At 43.0% G+C, this 18705-nt stretch overlaps 1 protein-coding gene across 1 annotated transcript in view; it reads right to left on the reverse strand.

The window, feature by feature from the left end:
- LOC141540412 (uncharacterized) overlaps positions 1 to 10790 on the reverse strand; it is a 53286-nt gene extending 42496 nt beyond the window's left edge. Inside the window, exon 1 of the mRNA XM_074264425.1 lies at positions 10431 to 10790. The gene's annotated coding sequence lies outside the window, so the exon portion shown is untranslated. The remainder of the gene's footprint in view (positions 1 to 10430) is intronic.
- Positions 10791 to 18705: the final 7915 nt, after the last annotated feature.

The following is an 18705-nucleotide window of genomic DNA, read 5'->3' on the forward strand; positions in this document are numbered from 1 at the left end:
AGTCAAAACAGGTACATGATGATACCATAAACAAATTAGGAGAACAAGGGATAATTTACCTAGGAGATCTTTGGAGAAGGGAGGAATTTATGACCAAAGAAGAACTAGAGAACAAAATAAAATGCAAAATGAATAACTTTGCACAAATAAAACCAATGCAAACAAGATTAAAAGGGAAATACAAAGCTGGGGGAAAATTTTACAGCCAGTGTTTCTGATAAAAGCCTTATTTCTAAACTATATAAAGAAATATGCCAAATTTATAAGAATACAAGTCATTCTTCAATTGAGAAATGGTCAAAGGATAGGAACAGACGATTTTCAGATGATGTCATCAAAGCCATCTATAGTTATATGAAAAATGCTCTAAATCACTGTTAGAAAAATGCAAATTAAAACAACTCTAACCTCATACCTCCCAGATTGGCTAAACTGACGGGAAAAGATGACAAATGTTGGATTAGATGGGGGAAAACTGGGACATCGATGCATTGTTGGTGGAGTTGTGAAATGATCCAACCATTCTGGAGAACAATCTGGAATTAAGCCCAAAAAGTTATCAAACTGTGCATACCCTTTGACCCAGCAGTGCCATTATTGGGTCTGTTTCCCAAGGAAATCATAAAGGAGAAAAGAACCTACATGTGCAAAAATGTTTGTAGCAGCTGAAGTGGAAAGAAGAGGAAAATGAGTAGAGATGTTCATCAAGTGGGGATTGGCTGAACAAATTGTGGTATATGAAGGTAATGGAATATTATTGTTCTATAAAAATATATTGTTTTATAAAATATAATATAAATTATACATTTAGATATTATTATATATTTATATATAATATATTTATATACAATGTATATATAAACATATATAATATGCAAATATATGATATATTATAGTAATATAAAAATACTAAATATTGTTCTATAAAAAATAATGAACAAACTGATTTTGCAAAGACCTGGAAAGATTTATATGAACTGATGCTGAAGGAAACAAGCAGAATCAGGAATAAGTTGTGCACAGTAACAGCAAGATTGTTTTATGTTCAAACATGAAAGACTCGATTCTTCTCAGTAGTTCAGTGATCAAGGCAATCCCAATAGACTTTGGGTGGAGAATACCATCTGCATCCAGAAAAAGAACTAAGAAGGCTGAAGGTAAATCAACACATGCTACTTTGACTTGTTTTTTTCTGTTTTGCATTTTTTGATGCACACAATAGCCCTGGGAGAGACCTGAGGGGTAACCCTTATTTATCCCGGTGTTGGGGATGGAGTCTCTGAGTCCAGCAAGATCAAGGTCACTCAGTGATGTGATGTAGCAGCCAGTCTTAGACAACGTTCATAGCAACAGTTCACATCTGTTTGGGGTGTTAAGGTTGCTAGGTACTTTGCAAATATTATCTGCTTTGATCTTCACAATATTTTTAAGAAGTGCTGGGGGCAAAACTCAATGGGTCCCTGCCTTCAAGGGGCTTGTTGAAGAAATGTGTGTTCCTGTCACATTCCCCTAGTTTTCCAGATCCTCATTAACATAAGTGTGCATCTCATTATAATATTCATTCTCTCATTACTTGCTAACCCATCCGAATTGATTGGCACACCTAGAAATACCTACCCTTCTAAGGTCATACAGGTATCGATTGAGTGGATTTCCTGGGAGTCTAGTGTTCAGTCCCCCCCCTTTTTCCCCCCTACTTTCCCTACCTACTTTGTGTGTATACTTGGGGACACTGGATGGAGCAGTAGACAGATTTTCTCTACCTTAGCCCTACCATCAGGCTCTTCTGCAGGCCCTCAGGAGGCAAATCAAATCCATAAGCATTTTTAAACACCAGCTTTGTGACTGGCATCGGGCTGGGCACTTGGGAGACCAAGGCAAAACTCGCCCCTGCTCTCCAAGTGATGGACGCCTCCAGAGCTCTTGTGTCCACTCGGAAAAGATGGCGAGTCCTTATATCGATATCTATAAAGTGTATACGAAATCAATACAAGGCCATCCAGTGGGGGAGGATAGACGCGTAGTGGGGAGGAATGGAAAGTCAAAGCCGGAGAATGACCTGGAACTATGGGCAACAGCCTGGCAGCCCCTAAAGAAGCCTCTCAGTCTAAGCGGCAGCCTCCTCCTGGCCAGGCCTGTGCTTCTCCCGCCAAAGTTCTTGGAGGGGAGAATGCGACATCTCCTCTGGACTGTGATATATTCAAAGTTTCTGGGATATTAATCGTTTTCTTAGTCATGCTAGTAATCATTAATAAAAGGCTCAGTGGCTCTCTCAAATGGCGAAGGCCTCCCAGGAAATCCACTCAATTGCCTCTATGATCTTAGAAGGGTAGGCGTTCCCAAGTGTGGCGACCAACTCTGATTGGCTAGCAAGTAAGGAGAGAATGAATATTATAATGAGAGGTAAGCTTATTTTAATGAGTCTGGACAACTAGGGGAATATGACGGTATAATCTTGGTCAATTCTCTTTACCCATACCATCCAGTCTAGAGTAATCTAGACAAAAGGGGGAATCCCCTTCCATTCAGATTAAAACACAATGGGGCGGAATCCCCAGATTCCCCTAGACTAGTTTTCCAGGTTGGGTGGGGTCTGAAGAGAATGCTAGAGAATGAGGAAAAGGAAGGGAAACTGCCTATTAATAGGAGAGAACTAATCACTTGTCTCCGGGTGCTTTGAAGATCTGGACAGGAGAATCCGTCACACGTGGGCCAGGGTTTGTTCCAGAAGAATTAATAATAAAATCCTGAGCACTTTGGCCTAGGGAGACAATGCAGCCTAAAAGCCAGATCCCTAGGATTGGGGGGAGGACTAGACTATTTTTTCAAAAGGGAGAAACAGTTCTGCCTTCCATCTGCTAGAAAATGCGTCCTCAGGGGCCAGCTGCTTGAGAAATAGGGAGAAGGGCCCGTTGAGGAGAAGCCTTCCAAGGGGGATTCTCCAGTGTCAAGGCAGAAAAAGGGGCTCACTCCCCAGAGGGGCACCACAAGGTGTGGAGAGAGCAGCTTTTAGGTTTGAACCCTGAATCTGTTACTTGGGGGCAGCTGGGTGGGGCAGTAGATAGAGCATCAGGTCTGGAGTCAGGAAGACCTGAATTCAGATACAACCTCAGAAGATACTCACTAGCTGTATGACCCTGAATAAGTCACTTCATCCTGTTTGCCTCAGTTTCCTCATCTGTAAAACGAGCTCAAGAATCCAGTATCTTTGCCCCAAAAAATCCAAATGGGGTCACTAAGAGTCATGCCTGACTGAAATAATCAAACAGCAACGAAAATGCTGCGGAAAGGCGCTGGACCTCTCTGACCCCTTATTTTCCTGACCAAATAAAGATCCTCATGAATGCTCTACCTCCCTCGAGGGGTTTGCCTAAGAACCCCACAAAGCTTCAGAAGGGAAATGCTCCCTGAGGTCCTACTTTGTTATTCCTTTCTGGAGTCCATGTGACTCACCTATTCAGCTCCACCCTCTTGAACACATCTCCCTCTGCTCATGGTAAGGTCCCGAAAAATCAATCAGAAGTGTCTAAAGAGTCAATATTGCTGCAGCTACCAAGTATTTCTCCTCTGTTCCATTAACCCAGAAGCCTTTGAGCCTCGGACACTTTAAATAGCAAATTAATACACAGTAAAGCATCACAGAACTAATGGATGGGTACTTCTTCAGGGATAGCTCCTATGCAAGGGACAATGGGACTCCTTTCTGACAACCAGGAGAAAGCAGAGCAACGTCCATGGTTCCCTCAAATTCTCTCTCTCTCTCTCTCTCTCTCTGTCTCTGTCACTTTATGTCTCTTTCTCTGTCTCTCTCTGTCTCTGTCACTTTATGTCTCTCTGTCTCTGTCTCTGTCTTTGTCTCTCTGTCTCTCTCTCTGTCTCTGTCTCTCTCTCTCTCTCTCTGTCTCTGTCTCTCTCTCTGTCTCTCTCTCTGTCTCTGTCTCTCTCTCTGTCTCTCTCTCTGTCTCTCTGTCTCTCTCTCTCTCTCTGTCTCTCTCTCTGTCTCTCTCTCTGTCTCTGTCTCTCTGTCTCTCTCTCTCTCTCTCTCTCTCTCTCTCTCTCTCTCTCTCTCTCTCTGTCTCTCTCTGTCTCTGTCTCTGTCTCTGTCTTTGTCTCTCTCTCTCTCAGGAATTATCAGGGTCTACTCTGGGATGGACTTTGATTCAGCTCCAAAGGAAGTCAGAAGTTTTTCTGGTGGTGGATGGGAGAAAACAAAGGGATTTGAGACCAAGGGAGAGCTGGATGACTCCAGACTCAATAATAACTCCTTCCTAAGAGACCAGTCTTGTGAATCCTAAAAGAGGAAGGATTGGGTTCTCTGATCCCTGTCTGTGGCTTCCAGGCCTTTGCCTGCACGCAATACCGCTGGTGAATCAGACCATCCTGGCCTCCTGACACCCTGTGGTTTGTCTCTGGACTCCTCTGAGCAAGATGAAGCTGCCGGCCTTCTTTTGGGGAAGCTGGGCCGAGCTGGAGCAGAGACATCATTCACATAAGAATTCTGAACTCCGGATGCTTCCCAGACCGAGCTAGGAAAATGTCCCAGTCCAGATTTTAACTGAGATCCCAGAATCCCTGAGCGGAAAGAGCTTTCCGAGAGACCCTCTTCACAGATTCATCTCAACACAGCTAAGCAGCACCGTGTAGTAGAAAGTGAGCAAAAATGAAAGCTATCCAACCACTTCTCACTCTCGGGATCCATTTCCTCATCTGTAAAATGGGGAATTTTAACTAGAAGATTTTTAAGGTCCTTCCTAGTTCTGTATCTACAATGCTACTATCCAGAAATTCACAGAATTTAAGGGTTTGCCGTGACCTTTGATGTGACCTCAGTCATCCCATTCTATCTGACATACCATAAAAGTCCCTACTGGACATATCCATTCGATGCTATATGAAGTCCAGTGCCCAGTTACTGAGAGCCCCTGAACACCATTCAGGGTCTCCTCAAGCTGATTCCTGAACTCTTCTTACTTGTCCAGTTTATCCTTCCCACTGACCTTGAATCCCTGTAATAGCTGTTGACCTTTCTCCAGGTCTACAGAGTGATCCTAGAGCAGCCATCTCCCCCATTGCACACATACATGGGAGGTGTATGTGCTGATCAGAATTAAGATGGGAAGCATTGAATGGGTTCCAAAAGGATTGCTCCATTTGCTGATATGGGCTTTCCTCACTTGCCTGCCTATTTGGACCTGGAGAAATAGGCCAAGGGAACTTGCTGCAATTAAAAGTGGTACTTATTTTGATACGTAGCAAAGGAGAATCCAGAGAAGTCTCTATTCAAAGTATTTAATATTCAGTACTGAGAGAGAGTTCTGGATCTGGAGTCCATGAAACCTTATGGAGTCAGTAGACAGACTTCAGAACTTGGATGGAAAACGTTGTGTTTTTATTTTTGCACATTTCAAGCTGAGATTTAGTCTTTTCTCCAACTATTTATATGAAACCTGATTTTAAGAAGAGGTCCAGACCTACTAAGTTCTCTAAGACTCAACAAAGGTAAAGAATCCCTGACCTAGAGGAAGTCAAGTCAACAATAAAATTAAGCGCCTACTATGTGTCAGGCAATGGGGATACAAAGCTCCATAATCCTGGACTTATTGATTTGCACATCGTTGTGGTTTTTAGGAGAATTATAATAAGGTGTTGCTGTTGTTGCTTTTAAGAGAACTATAATAATGTGTGTTGTTTTTTAAGAGAACTGTAATAACATGTTATTATTTTTTAAGAGAACTATAATAATATCTGTTATTGTTGTTGTTTTTAAGAGAACTATAACAATGTGTGCTGCTGTTGTATCACCCAGGAGGGCTTGAGAAATCAAACATTTATTTACATTAAGGCATTAGAGACCCAGGATTTCATAGGGGGGGAAGAAGCTACTTAAAGCTCGGGGAGCTGGTTCCAACCTTGGCAGTGATAGCGCCCAGGTCATCTCTCCCCAAGTTTAGGATTTTGTCTATAAAATAATTGGTTCACTCAGGTCCTTTAGAGCTCTAAGTCTCTGATCTTCTTAAGTCTTCTTAACCCTCTTACATCTAGGTTCACCCTCTGTAAGGAAGGAAGCTGTTCTGGAGGGCCTCTGACACCCATCTATCCTTCAAGCAAGTCATTGAAGATAAGGCCCAGGAAAGTGGCCCAAGGACAGATCATTGAGACACTCAGCTAATGAAGCACAAGAGCAGGGCCTGTTGGTGTTTCACATGCTGCACAGTCCTGTGGAGCTGCTTTAAGGTCAGAGAAAGTAAGTTTCCTGAAGGAAGGGCCTGAGGTTTTTGGTGGTGGCGACTTTTGAGTTTGTTTGCTTTTGGGCCTCTGTATCCCAAGCACTATGCACTGTGGCTAGCACCTCAAAGGTGATGTTGATTGACAGAGCAGTCACATAGCTAATAAGACTCCAAATCAGGCTCCGAAACCAGGTACCAAGTTTCTAATTCGTGCAGTGCTTCCCTCTTATTTGTCACGAGGATAAAAATGAGATAACGTTCCTATAACGCGGTGTACCTGAATAGTAGCTGTTCTAGAGACAGTGGAGTAGGATGTCAAGTGTGCTGGTCTGGAGTCAGAGACCTGCCACCATTTTGAGTATGAATGATCTTCAGAAAATCCCTTCACTTTCTCAAGACTTCACTTTCCTCATCGGGAACAATGAGAGAGTTAAGCTAGATGGATCATGAGGCCCCTATAAGCTCTGAACCCTATGGTCTTGGGAGAAAGGTCAGGAGGTAGTAGACTCCTAACCAGACCAAATGGCCACTTGTTGTAAAATATCATAGAAGGACTTTCTGTTCAAGAAAGCGAAGGGCTGGATGTTCCCTGCATCCTTTGCAACTCTGAGATACTGTGATAAAAAGGGGAAGCAGTAAGATTCCCAAACCAGATGTTGCCAGAAGCTTTAAAGGATTGCCTCTAACTCAGGGAGGGATGAACCTAAACCCTGCTGTGATTGTCCACAGGCTTTTACTTCTCCATGTATGAATGTGGATTATCGATCATTTTTAGACTGAATTTTTACTTTCCATTGCAAATTCTTTCCCTCTTTACACTTCTTGCCTCAAGAAGGCAAGAAATTTTTAATAAATCTATTATAAGTATAAAATCATGCAAAACAAATTCTGGGGGGAAAAGACAAAAGATATATAGATAGATATAGATATAGATATAGATATAGATATAGATATAGATATATATGTTATATATGCACATACATAAATATGTATATGTGTATGTGCTTGTAAATATCTCCGTGAAGAGGCAAGAAATATAAAATTTATTACAAGTATAAAGTCATGCAAACAAAACAAATTCTGGGGAAAAAAAGACAAAAGGCACATAGATATATAGATATATGCACAGACATAAATATGTATATGTGTGTTTGTGCTTGTCTATATCTCCTTGAATCTAAAGTCTGAATCCATCAGGTCTCCATCTGGAGGGGGATAACACGTCTCATCTTAAGTCTTTGGGAACTATGGCGGGCCATTGTGGAGGCCAGAATTACGAAGTATTTCACAGCGCGTTATCTTTCCATTGTTCCCATCACCATGTAAATTGTTCTAGTTCTTCTCACTTTGCTCTAGATCAGCTCACGTATGTCTTCCCAGCTTTTTCTGAAACCATCCCCCACATCACTGCTTGTACAACCCTTTATTCTATCCCATTCATAGGCTGTGAAATGAAGAACACCTGTCATCCTCCCCCTAAAATTTCCATCATCCCTGGCTCTTAAGTGCATCCAAAGCAGGAGAGCACGTTTGGCAGCAAAACACCAGGCCGTTGCCACGCAGCTAATTATGCCAGGTCTGTAATTAGGCAAATCGGGTGTGAGGGCTGGATTTTGACTTTGCCTTCACAGGTGATCTCTTCACAACAAGTGGGGCTCACTGGGAGGGGAACGATTGTCCACTTCATTTTTAACCTTTGGCAGCAGAAATAGCACTGGATTTGGAAACCAAAGACCCGATTTCAAATCCTACTTGCGACCTCTGCAACCTTGGGCAAGTCACCTAATTTCCTCTGAGCCTCAGTTCTCAAGGTGAAAAGGTTGAATTAGATAGCCCTTAAAGTCCTTTCCCACTCTAAATCTAGGAGTCTCCCATCCTAATTTCTTCTGTGCAATGATCAAGATGGTCTCTGAGCTCACTTCCAGTTCATGAACCTGTGACTTTCTTTGCAAATGGGGCTGTGGAATTACATATTTGTGACTTAGGTGACTGGAGGAACACCTGCCCTTAGGAAGATCTCAAGTAAGACCTTTTCCCATGATGCCCTCCTTGAGTCCCTAAAGGGTAGGAATGAGCCTTGTGCCTCCCAAGGTAATAGAGTCAGAGGTTCAGCAGGTCCTGCAGCCTTTATGGAGGCTGTGACAGAACCGTATGTGAAGACCAATCCATCTGAATTCAAAATGGCGGCACTGTCGAGAGCTCAGACCCAAATAGAGGGCGGCTGGATCCTAGTTAATCACAAAATTAGCTGACAAGGTTTGAAGATGGTGGGAGCTGATACAGAGCAGGGAATAACCACAACAATAACATCCCTCATCTGTAAAATGGAAGCAAAAATATCAACTTTCATAGGGCTGTGGGGAAGCTCAGATAAGATTGTCTAGGAAATATGCTCTTAAATCTTCAAGCTTGGTGCATGTTATTCTCTGAATAAGTACAACGAAATGAGTAGAGAACTTTTTTCACAGTTTGAAGTAAATTGAGAATCATAACCCAGCCTTCCATCCCAGCTGAATTCTAATGACAATATAATAAATAAACTCATTTGGGTTAGGAGAGGCTGGACCTCTCCTATGATTTTATTGCTCTAAGGAACGCCCAGTATAAACTCCCTCCACCAATTCAAATTAGCCACTCATCTCTAACTAAGGGCATTAGGAGTTTTCCTGGGGCATGTGGTTAACTGACTTGCCAGTAGCCACACAGCCAAGGTGTGTCAAAGGAAAGACTCATTCCCAATTTTTTTTTTTAATTTCAAGGCCAGCCCTTTGTCCATTATCCAGTCTGCCTCTAAATCAATTTTAAGGATCAAATTGAAATGTGAATGTGAAATTTAGGATTCTTTTCTCCTTAACCAATGCAGAACCGCTAATGATGTTCTGATCATGTCTCCTCCCCACTCCAGAAACTGCAATGGCTCCCTATTGCCTCTAGAACTAAATATAAAATCATTTTTGGTATGTATATCCATTTATTTTACCTCCAGACTGATTACATCTTACTGTCCTTCACACATTCTCTTCTCCACCAAACTGACCTACTTTCTATTCATTGCAAGCATCTCCCACCTCCATGTCTTTGCCTTTGCACAGACTGTCCCTCATGCTGGGAGTACCCCACTTCCTCACCACAAATATCTCCTATAGAAATGGCACTGACTGTTACCCCTGCCTGAGATGCATTCGCCTCCTCCTCTTAGCCTCTCAGAATCCCTCATTTCTTTCAAGCCTCCACTAGAACACGATGAATGAAGCGGACTAATTTCCTATCATCCCACGAAAACTGACACATGAGTAAGAGGTGTCCATGATGGCCCCCAAACCTTTGCTCATGGCTCATGATGTCAAAGTAAAGTTTCAAAGTCACTGGGGCTCTTGGCTCTGAAATAAGGTTGTACGTGCTTTAGTGGAGTCACTGGATTTCTCAGAAGCAGCAACAAGCAATCAAAAGCCAGAGGGGAAAGAGCGAAGGGAAGAGACTGTACTATTGAAAACCTAAGCTGAGATCTTTGTCATCTACCCCCCTTCCAAGGAAAACCATGATGCAAAACACACCTGAAAAGCCAAACGGTATCAGCCCCTGCATCTGCCCCTGGGCTTGGATTAACAGGGAAGACATCAAAGTTTGGAGCTTGCTGTCATTTTTCAAATTGCAATTCATATTGCACCTTCTTCCCGCTGCACCTGGGAACATGAGCCTGCAGCAAGGTGCTCCCCCCACCTTTTTTCTATATTCCCAAAGCAACTTTACAGTTTATATATGGCACCATGTGACCAGAACCATCAACGAACGGCCAACCAGAAGAGCCATCAATGAATGGCCAACCAGGATCAGAATTCGGGCTGGATTACAGGGGTTTGGTCCGAGCCATTGAATTTACAGAAGACCAATGGCCCTTGCTTGCCTTAGGCGTAATATCACTAAGAAATCTTATCACCAAGTAGCAAAAATAAAAGTTAAAATTGGAAACTTCTGGATGGCAGCAGTGAACTATTGTGACTCTCTCTGCTCCTTCTTCAAAAGGGACCTCGGAAAGATGTTCCAAGAACAGTGTTCACCCCCACTCCCTAACTGAGGGCATCTTCCATGTTATTTTCCATGGGCACAATAATTCCTAAATAGAGCTCTACTGTTGATGTCCTGAACAGGCTCACAGGGATGACATTTGGGGACATCAAATGGGACCCCGCCTCCATATCTTACCTGTGAAGTAACCTTTTACCTTCAGGTAACCCACAGCCAGCCTGAGGATGGAAAGTTTATCCAGCCGGGCCCGCACATCCTCAGGAAAGGGCAACAGGTTGGTCAGTTTGGTGAGTTCCTGATTCAGACGGTCCCGGTGTCTTTTTGAAGGGTTGGACTTGGTGCCTTCAGGAGTGGGTGGTTTGGGACTATTGGATGGGGGACAAAAAGAAAGAAGGAGATTATGATCAATTTATCTAGGCGGGTCTGTGGCTAACTTTTTATTTAACATTATCCAAACCACTGAAATTTCTAAGCTAATACCCCCTGGTAAAATTATCCCAACCCTACTGATCCTCAAAGGCGCAGCCCAAATTCAGCATCTTCCAAATTCAGACTCATTTCTGAGAGTCCTTTTCTCATAATTTCTATAAGATTAGAAATAGTTCTGCAGATTTCAAAAAAAAAAAAAAACAACAACCTGGAAAGACTTACATGAACTGATGTTGCATGAAGTGAACAAAATCGAGAGACATTGTACACAAGAACAGTAATATTGTGTGGCAGTCAGCTATGATCAACTTAACTCAGAAACATAATGATCCAAAACAATTCCATAAGACTCATGATAAAAAGTGCTATCCACAGCCAGAGAAAGAACTGATAAGCGTCTCAATGCAGATTGAAGCCCACTATTCTCATTTTTTGCTTTATAGACATTTTTCCCTTTTGCTCTGTTTCTTCTTTCACAATATGACTAATGTGGAAATCTGTTTTACGTGACTGCACATGAATAACCTGTATCAGATTGCTTGCTATCTTAGGGAAAGGATAACAGAGGGGATGAAGGGAGAGAGAAAAAATTGGAATTCAAAGTCTTTCAAAAATAACTGGAGAAAATTGGCTTTATGAGTAACTGGAAGAGAAATGAAATAATATTAAATTTTCAAAAAGACTAGCTCTATTCCAAAATTATTTTCTATTTTTGTAACTCTGGGAAAGTAACCTCCCCATAGCGCCAGTTTCCCCAGCTGTAAACTAGAGATATCATCTTCCTCACCGGGTTTTTAGAAGAGTCAAATGAATTTAGAGAAAGCCAAATGGGTAGAGAGCTAGACAAAGGATGGATAGATAGATAAATGGATGGATCGATAACTGCTGCACAGGTAGGTAGAATGTTGCACACATAAAGAGGTTATTTTTATCATCTATTCTACAAGTACACATCATCTTTCCTAGATAAGCTATAAGCTCCTTGAAGGCATAATTATTTCATTTTTGTGTTTATCTAACACGATGACTGGCACCTGATATTTACTTAATAAAAACTTGTTGAGTGATTGAGTAATTAATATCAGCTAGCCTTTACATATCACTTTACATTTTACAAATCACTTTACTCACGTTACCCCATTTAATTTGAGCAACAATCTGATGCAGTAGGTGCTGTTACTACTTTTTTTTCAGATGGAGTAACTAAGGTGCTCTTTATTAGCCCCATTTTACAGATGAGGAAATGGAAGCTAGATCCTTTTGGGTTCTTTCCTAACTGGGAAGCTTCTTTAGCCCCCCCAAATCTGCCAGAAGTGACCCCCTGCTGACACAAGCTTACAGAGCTAGCACCCCCCTTGCTACTCAATATTCAGATTTGGATCACTTGTATACTTTGCTTTATGCTCCAATTCAGATACTATCCTTTCCTGAGAATCTCTCTCCAGTTCTTTTGGATCCTTAAACTGTGGGTCATGGAATCGAGCACCAAGGTAGGGGTCACAAAATTATGATTTATTATCAGTAAATATTTGATTTGTATAACTATTTTATATACCTATATCCTCAGGGTCAAGTAACAATTTCTCAGGCAAAAAAAAGGGTTGCAAGTGGAAAAAGTTTAAGAAGCTCTGATTTAGAGAACCAGGCTCGAGGAAGGATTGTATCCTTTAAACACAGAGCTCAAAAACTAAAGACACTAAGGGTAGCCTCTGAGAGGAACACCAACCTCATCCATTTCTTGGTGGCCGTAGGCCTTCAGGCTAGGAGACGACAAAGGGCCTAAAGGCCTTTGTTTCAGAAAACTTTCCTCCAGTTGGACCCTGAGGGAGTCAGACTTGGACCCCGAGCCTGGGCCTGGGACTCCCTCAGAGGATGGATGAGCCTCCCCTTATCTTAGCCTCCACTAAGCTCAGGCTCACCCACTCCTGCTCTCCCCAACATCCTGGCGTTCATTGCCCTTTCTTTTTCTCCATCCCGAAAGGAGAGGCCATACTTCTGAAGAGATACCAGGGGAGGTCCGGGGCGTGAAACATCACATTGTCAGATTTGTTGGGTATGGTGATTGGTTTTGCCTATTTTTTCTTCTTCCTTTTTTTTATTCTTCATTATAAGGTATATAGTTCTGGGAGAAGGAGCAAGGGAAGATTGGAGGAGGGAATTAACTCATATAAAAACAAAAGATGTCAATAAAAATGGACTTAAAAGGGGGGAGCTGAAGACAGCCCAGGGCATCTTGACTTGGAAAGAAATGGATTCTGCAACTTGTTCTTCAAGGGGGAAGTCTATGTCCAAAGCCCATGCAGGCAGCCCCCTTTAGAACAGAAGCACTGACTCTCCCATCAGTTGCAGCCACCGTCTTCCACTAACTCTCATGACCAAAGTGGAATTGTTGGGCAATCATTCTGCAAATGAAAGTCACGATTTGTGTGTGTGCGCAAAGTCAAGAACCTGCCACAGCCTGCAGAAGAATGTTGGCTACTTTCCTCAGTTAGGGGAACTCCCACATTGCCAGCAGGATGGTATTGATCAGCCTTGCCCCACAATCCCTAGAAGTGAAAGCCAATGAGGTGGGTTTTCTGTTTGATCGTGAGCTGGCCACTACCGGAAGTGTTTTATATCAGCACTCACAGCTCCCTAGAAGCCCAAAAGACAGTGTTGTCTGGTGGAGAGAGGCCCCGGGTCCTCCCTTCACTTGAAAAGGGCCCAGGAGGAGCCTGTGTGTGTGCACGCATGTGTGTGTGAGAAATGTCTTCCTCCAAACAGCCCCCTCCCAGAAATAATGTCAGACTAGGTTGCTAAGAATAGAAAAGGATCTCAAAGTCCACTAATCCACCCCCTTCGTTGTACATGTAAAGGAGAGCACTGAATCTCCAGGGGCTGGAGACCTGCCCAGGGTCATCCACAGATCCAATATTAGATGCAGGATTTGAACCCGAGTCCTCAATCTTCCAAGTCAGTATAGTTTCACAAGATTGGTTAATTTTGCCAGTTCCTTCTCTCCCTTCCCTTTTTTTTTTTTTTTTAAATACTTTAAGATAGAGCTGCTTCTCTGGGAAGAGAGAAAATCACATCTGGAGAGAAGGAGTGATTGTTTAATGTCACTGGCTGAAGTCCCAGCTGAAGGGCTTTCCCCTCAGTATTAGGACAGAAAAATCATTTAACCAGTCATCCTTAAGGAGCTTTTTAAAGGACATATAAAAAGAGAGGGAGGGGAGAAGAAGAGGGAGAGGAGGAAAGAGAAGGGAGAAAGGAGAAAGGGAGTGGGGAGGGAGGAAAGGAGAGACAGATAGAGAGGGAATGGAAGGGAGAGAGAGAAAGAGAGGGAGAGAGAGAAGAGGGAAAGATGAAGAGAAGGAAAGAGGAAGAGGGAGAGAGAAGGCGAGAGGGAGGATAAAGAGAGGGAAAGAAGAGAAAAGATGGCATTTACCACAATAAGGACAGTTAGCGCAGAATATGCCCCACAAAATTCTGTAACATCCTTTCCTTTCCTTTCCCCTTGTACCTAGCTAGTTCAGAGGAAAATACACTTAGAGGTCCTGTGTAGTCAAGGAGTAGTTCCTCTCCTCCCCAACAGCTGAATGTTCTTTTACCAAATTTATGTGAACGCCCAAGAAGTTTCCCCTGCTCATGACGATGAAGTCTCTTTGCTTGGCTCCTTGTAAAGCCCTGAGTCCTGTCTGCACTTGGAAGACAATGGCCCAATCACTGCAGCCAGCTGTTTGGGGGACACCGTTTAGGGCACATATAGAAAGGCAGGAGCTTCTGCTCTTTCCTAAGAGAGGAGGGAGGTGATATCTGCAGAGGCTAATTAATATTAAGTTATACGGAGTTAGATTGCTAGTCACTGGTCTTGAGCAGTGAGGGCCTAAGTCAATGGTGGTACAGAAGAGAAACCCATCCACTTACTTCTCAGGAGACCCGCAGGACCCTTCGGGGAGATCCAGAACTGGGCTCTGGGAAAGACACCAGAGAATACCCACGAATTACGCGTCTGCTGTCCAAAACCCAACATGCCTAGAAGAGAAACTCAAGCACCAGCTGGGCCAGAAGAGGGATGGGCTTGCCAGCCACAGCTCCTTTTAGAGTCAATAAAGTTTTCAGATCTCCCTGGGTAGAAGTTCCCTACTCTAAAAAGACAGAGATGCTTGCAATGTGAAATCCTAATTAAGCTCTAAAAATGGGCTGCCCATCCCACATGACGAGGCCTTGGGATAGACACTCACCAGCTATAAGTCGTTGGCTTCAAGACTTGCCTGAATGCACACACTGGGAAAGCCCACAGGACACAGGCCTGCACACTCAATATTTTCTCAACTGCCTGACATTGTGTTCAGTGACGAGCATGGGCAGGCCACTGACTTTACATCTTTGGGAGAACCACAATGTCCCTGCGGAGTCACTGGGAAATGTACCAGCCATACGTTTTACAAATGAGGAAACTGAGGCAAGCAAGAAGTAAATAGCATTTGAAGTCATCAAGAAGCGCCAGTGAAGCCGCAAAGCTTCAGGGAACCTTCAAAAGCATCATAAGGGTTTTACACATGCTAGCCAACATTTCTGTGGGGCTAAATTTGATCCTTTGATCCTTAATGCAACATGAGAAGCTGATGCTATTTCTCTTTCCATTTTGTAGATTTAGAAACTGAGGCCCAGAGAGAAGGAGTCAACAGTGAGGAAGGAATAAAGTCAGGATTTGAACCCAGGTTCTCTGATGCTAAATTGTAAACTCTATATCTGCCCTAGAAGTCTCACTTAAGTGCTCTCAAAGCAATGCATTTCAAAGAGTTGAAATCTCTGGGAACACTGTGGTCACACACACAATCACGCTTGACACGGCTGTAGTTTCCCCAGCTCGGAGCCCTCTGATGACCAATGGACACCTGGAAGAGTGACTCTCTAGGCTTCCCATGCCAAAACTCCTGATGAGATGCAAGTTGGACTCTCACTTTCATGGGAGAAAAGAGACAGCTCTTTTGTTTAATAAAAAGAAAAGCAAATGAGTCACAGCTTTCTCTAAACTGAGTGATTAAGGAAAGCTGCAAGGTCAGGGAGCACAGAACAAAGTAACGAAAAATCCACCCTAAGAAGTATAAAGTTTAAAAATAAAGAGGGCATCTTGTACCCATTAAGTGTTCCCTCCGAGAGCCAAGTCAGAGAGAGTTGGGAAGCAAGGCCAGGTGGCCGTGGGGGATGCACACAGCAGCCTGTCCAGCTTCTCACTCAATTCTGTCAGGTGGTCCATCACAGGCAGTAGGGGGGAAAGGAAAGAAGGAGGAAGAGAGGGAAGAAAGAAAAAAAGGAAAGAAATGAGGGAGAAAACAAGGAAGAAAGAAAGAAAGAAAGAAAAGAGAGGAGACAGGGAGGGAGGCAGGAAAGAAGGGAAAGAGGGAGGAAGAAACAAGCCCCCGGTGTGACTTGGGGAACTTCATCTTCCTGGGCCTCTTCTGTAAAATGAGGGAATTAGATTCTCTGGAGTCCTTCCAGCTTTAGGTCTAGGATCCCATAATCCTGCAACAGCTTTTTTCTCTGTAAAATGAGGGGATTAGACTGGCTGATCTTGGGGATCCCTCCAAACTCTACAATCTGCCCTCTGATCTTTTTTTGGCCTCTTCAGAATGCAGAGACTGGACAGGGAGAGCAGAGCCACCACTCTCTGGGCTCAGAGAAAAGTCCAATTTACACAGTAATTACAGGCTCCTATGGGTAGTCCATGGGCCATGGTCTGGGTTCCAGTCAATGTGCTATTTATCCCCCCCTAAAAAACAACACTCCATCTCCTTCCTTGGGGCCAGTCCTCCATCTTTGGGGTGCATCTCATTTCCCAAGGTTATAAGTCCAGGTTCTCGTCAAATTCTCATTACTTGAGAAAACTTTCCAGGCAGCCACAGGGCACCAAAGGCTGAACTGGGGACTAGAGGTCATCTCCCCTCTCCCTCCTAGAATATCTAACTTCCTCAGAGACCAGCTCAGGGATTTCCTCCAGGAAGCCTTGCCTGATCTCTCTCTCCCATTTGCTAGCCCCATCCTCAATTACTCTGTATTTGCTTCATTGCATATATATTCACATTAGAGAGATAGATAGATGCTTAGATAGATATAGTGATTAGATGTATATATATATATATATATTTTATATATATATATATATATATATATATATATATATATAGAGAGAGACGATGAGTAGAGAGAAGTGAGAGAGAGAGAGAGAGAGAGAGAGAGAGAGAGAGAGAGAGAGAGATGAATGGATGGATGCTTAGATACATATAGTGATAGATAGATGGTTATAGTGATGGATGGATATAGATAGATAGATAGATAGATAGATAGATAGATAGATAGATAGATAGATAGATAGATGGTTATAGTGATGGATGGAAATGGATGGATGGATATAGATAGATAGATAGATAGATAGATAGATAGACAGATTGATATAGATAGATGAATGGATGGATGCTTAGATACATATAGTGATAGATAGATGGTTATAGTGATGGATTGATGGATGGATGGATATAGATAGATAGATAGATAGATAGATAGATAGATAGATAGATGGTTATAGTGATGGATGGAAATGGATGGATGGATATAGATAGATAGATAGATAGATAGATAGATAGATAGATAGTTATAGTGATGGATTGATGGATGGATGGATATAGATAGATAGATAGATAGATAGATAGATAGATAGATAGATAGATAGATATAGATAGATGAATGGATGGATGCTTAGATACATATAGTGATAGATAGATGGTTATAGTGATGGATGGATATAGATAGATAGATAGATAGATAGATAGATAGATAGATAGATAGATGGTTATAGTGATGGATTGATGGATGGATGGATATAGATAGATAGATAGATAGATAGATAGATAGATAGATAGATAGATAGATAATGGATGGATGCTTAGATACATATAGTGATAGATAGATGGTTATAGTGATGGATGGAAATGGATGGATGGATATAGATAGATAGATGGTTATAGTGATGGATGGATAGATGGATGGATGGATATAGATGGATAAATAGATAGATAGATAGATTAGTATATATCACCTTAGCAGAAGATAAGCTTCTTGAGGAAAAAAAAAAAAAAAAAAAAAAGGATTATTTTGGTTTTTGTCTTAATATTCCCAGGTCTATTTCTAAGTCAGCATTTGAACTCACATCTTTGGTGCCCCACAGCTCCCAGGAAGGTATTCTTGGGCAAAGAGAATCTGCCTGGTCCCTGGACTCCGAATTTGGGGAGCTGAGATGCACCTGGGCACGCTCCTCCCAGCTTCATCACTGTGAGAGCTTGGTGCTGAGCAGGAGAGGTAGGTTGAGGTTGAGTGGTCTTTCCCTCTGGATCGGAGCGGGGGCAGGTGGCTCCTTGGGGCTTTCCGAGAAGACGCCGTTATGGCTCTCCGTGTATTTGGTCAGCTTCATTCCTTCACTTTGGGGAACAAGCTGGGCAAAGAATTCTGGGGATCCCGAGAATTGGAGTTGGGCCTTTTGGTTAACTAGCTAGAACTAGCATCCCAGCCCTTCCGTGCTTTGTTCCTTAGTTTCCTCCTCTGTCAAACCAGGGACGGCGGGACTGGAGGCCACTCAGTATTCCATGATTTCACTTCCTCCAAAGCTGGAGTCCATGCCCAAGAATAGGCCCCCAAGAATAAGGGGCAAATCCAAGATTCCAGCCGGTCCCTAGCTAAGGCTCTGACAGCCCGCTGGCCCCTGGCTGGAACCCCCCCCCCCCACCCCCCCCCGGCGCGTACATAGCTAGAACCACGAGCAGGTTTTTCCCGAGCCCCTTTCGGGGGTACAGACAGTGCCAGGCTTGGAGACGCTCTGAGAACGGCCAGTGCCCCCCCCCACCTCTGTGGGCTGTTCTGCCTTCAGTCCAGTCCAGCCCCTCTCCCAAAGAAAAGAAACGACCTTAACCTTGCTCTTGACACCTGAGCCAGTTCGGAAGAACTGAGAAAGAAAATCCCCTCTAAGCAAAAAACAGAAAAGAAAAGA

This window comes from Sminthopsis crassicaudata, chromosome 4, assembly GCF_048593235.1.
Source record: "Sminthopsis crassicaudata isolate SCR6 chromosome 4, ASM4859323v1, whole genome shotgun sequence".
NCBI lineage: Eukaryota > Metazoa > Chordata > Mammalia > Dasyuromorphia > Dasyuridae > Sminthopsis > Sminthopsis crassicaudata.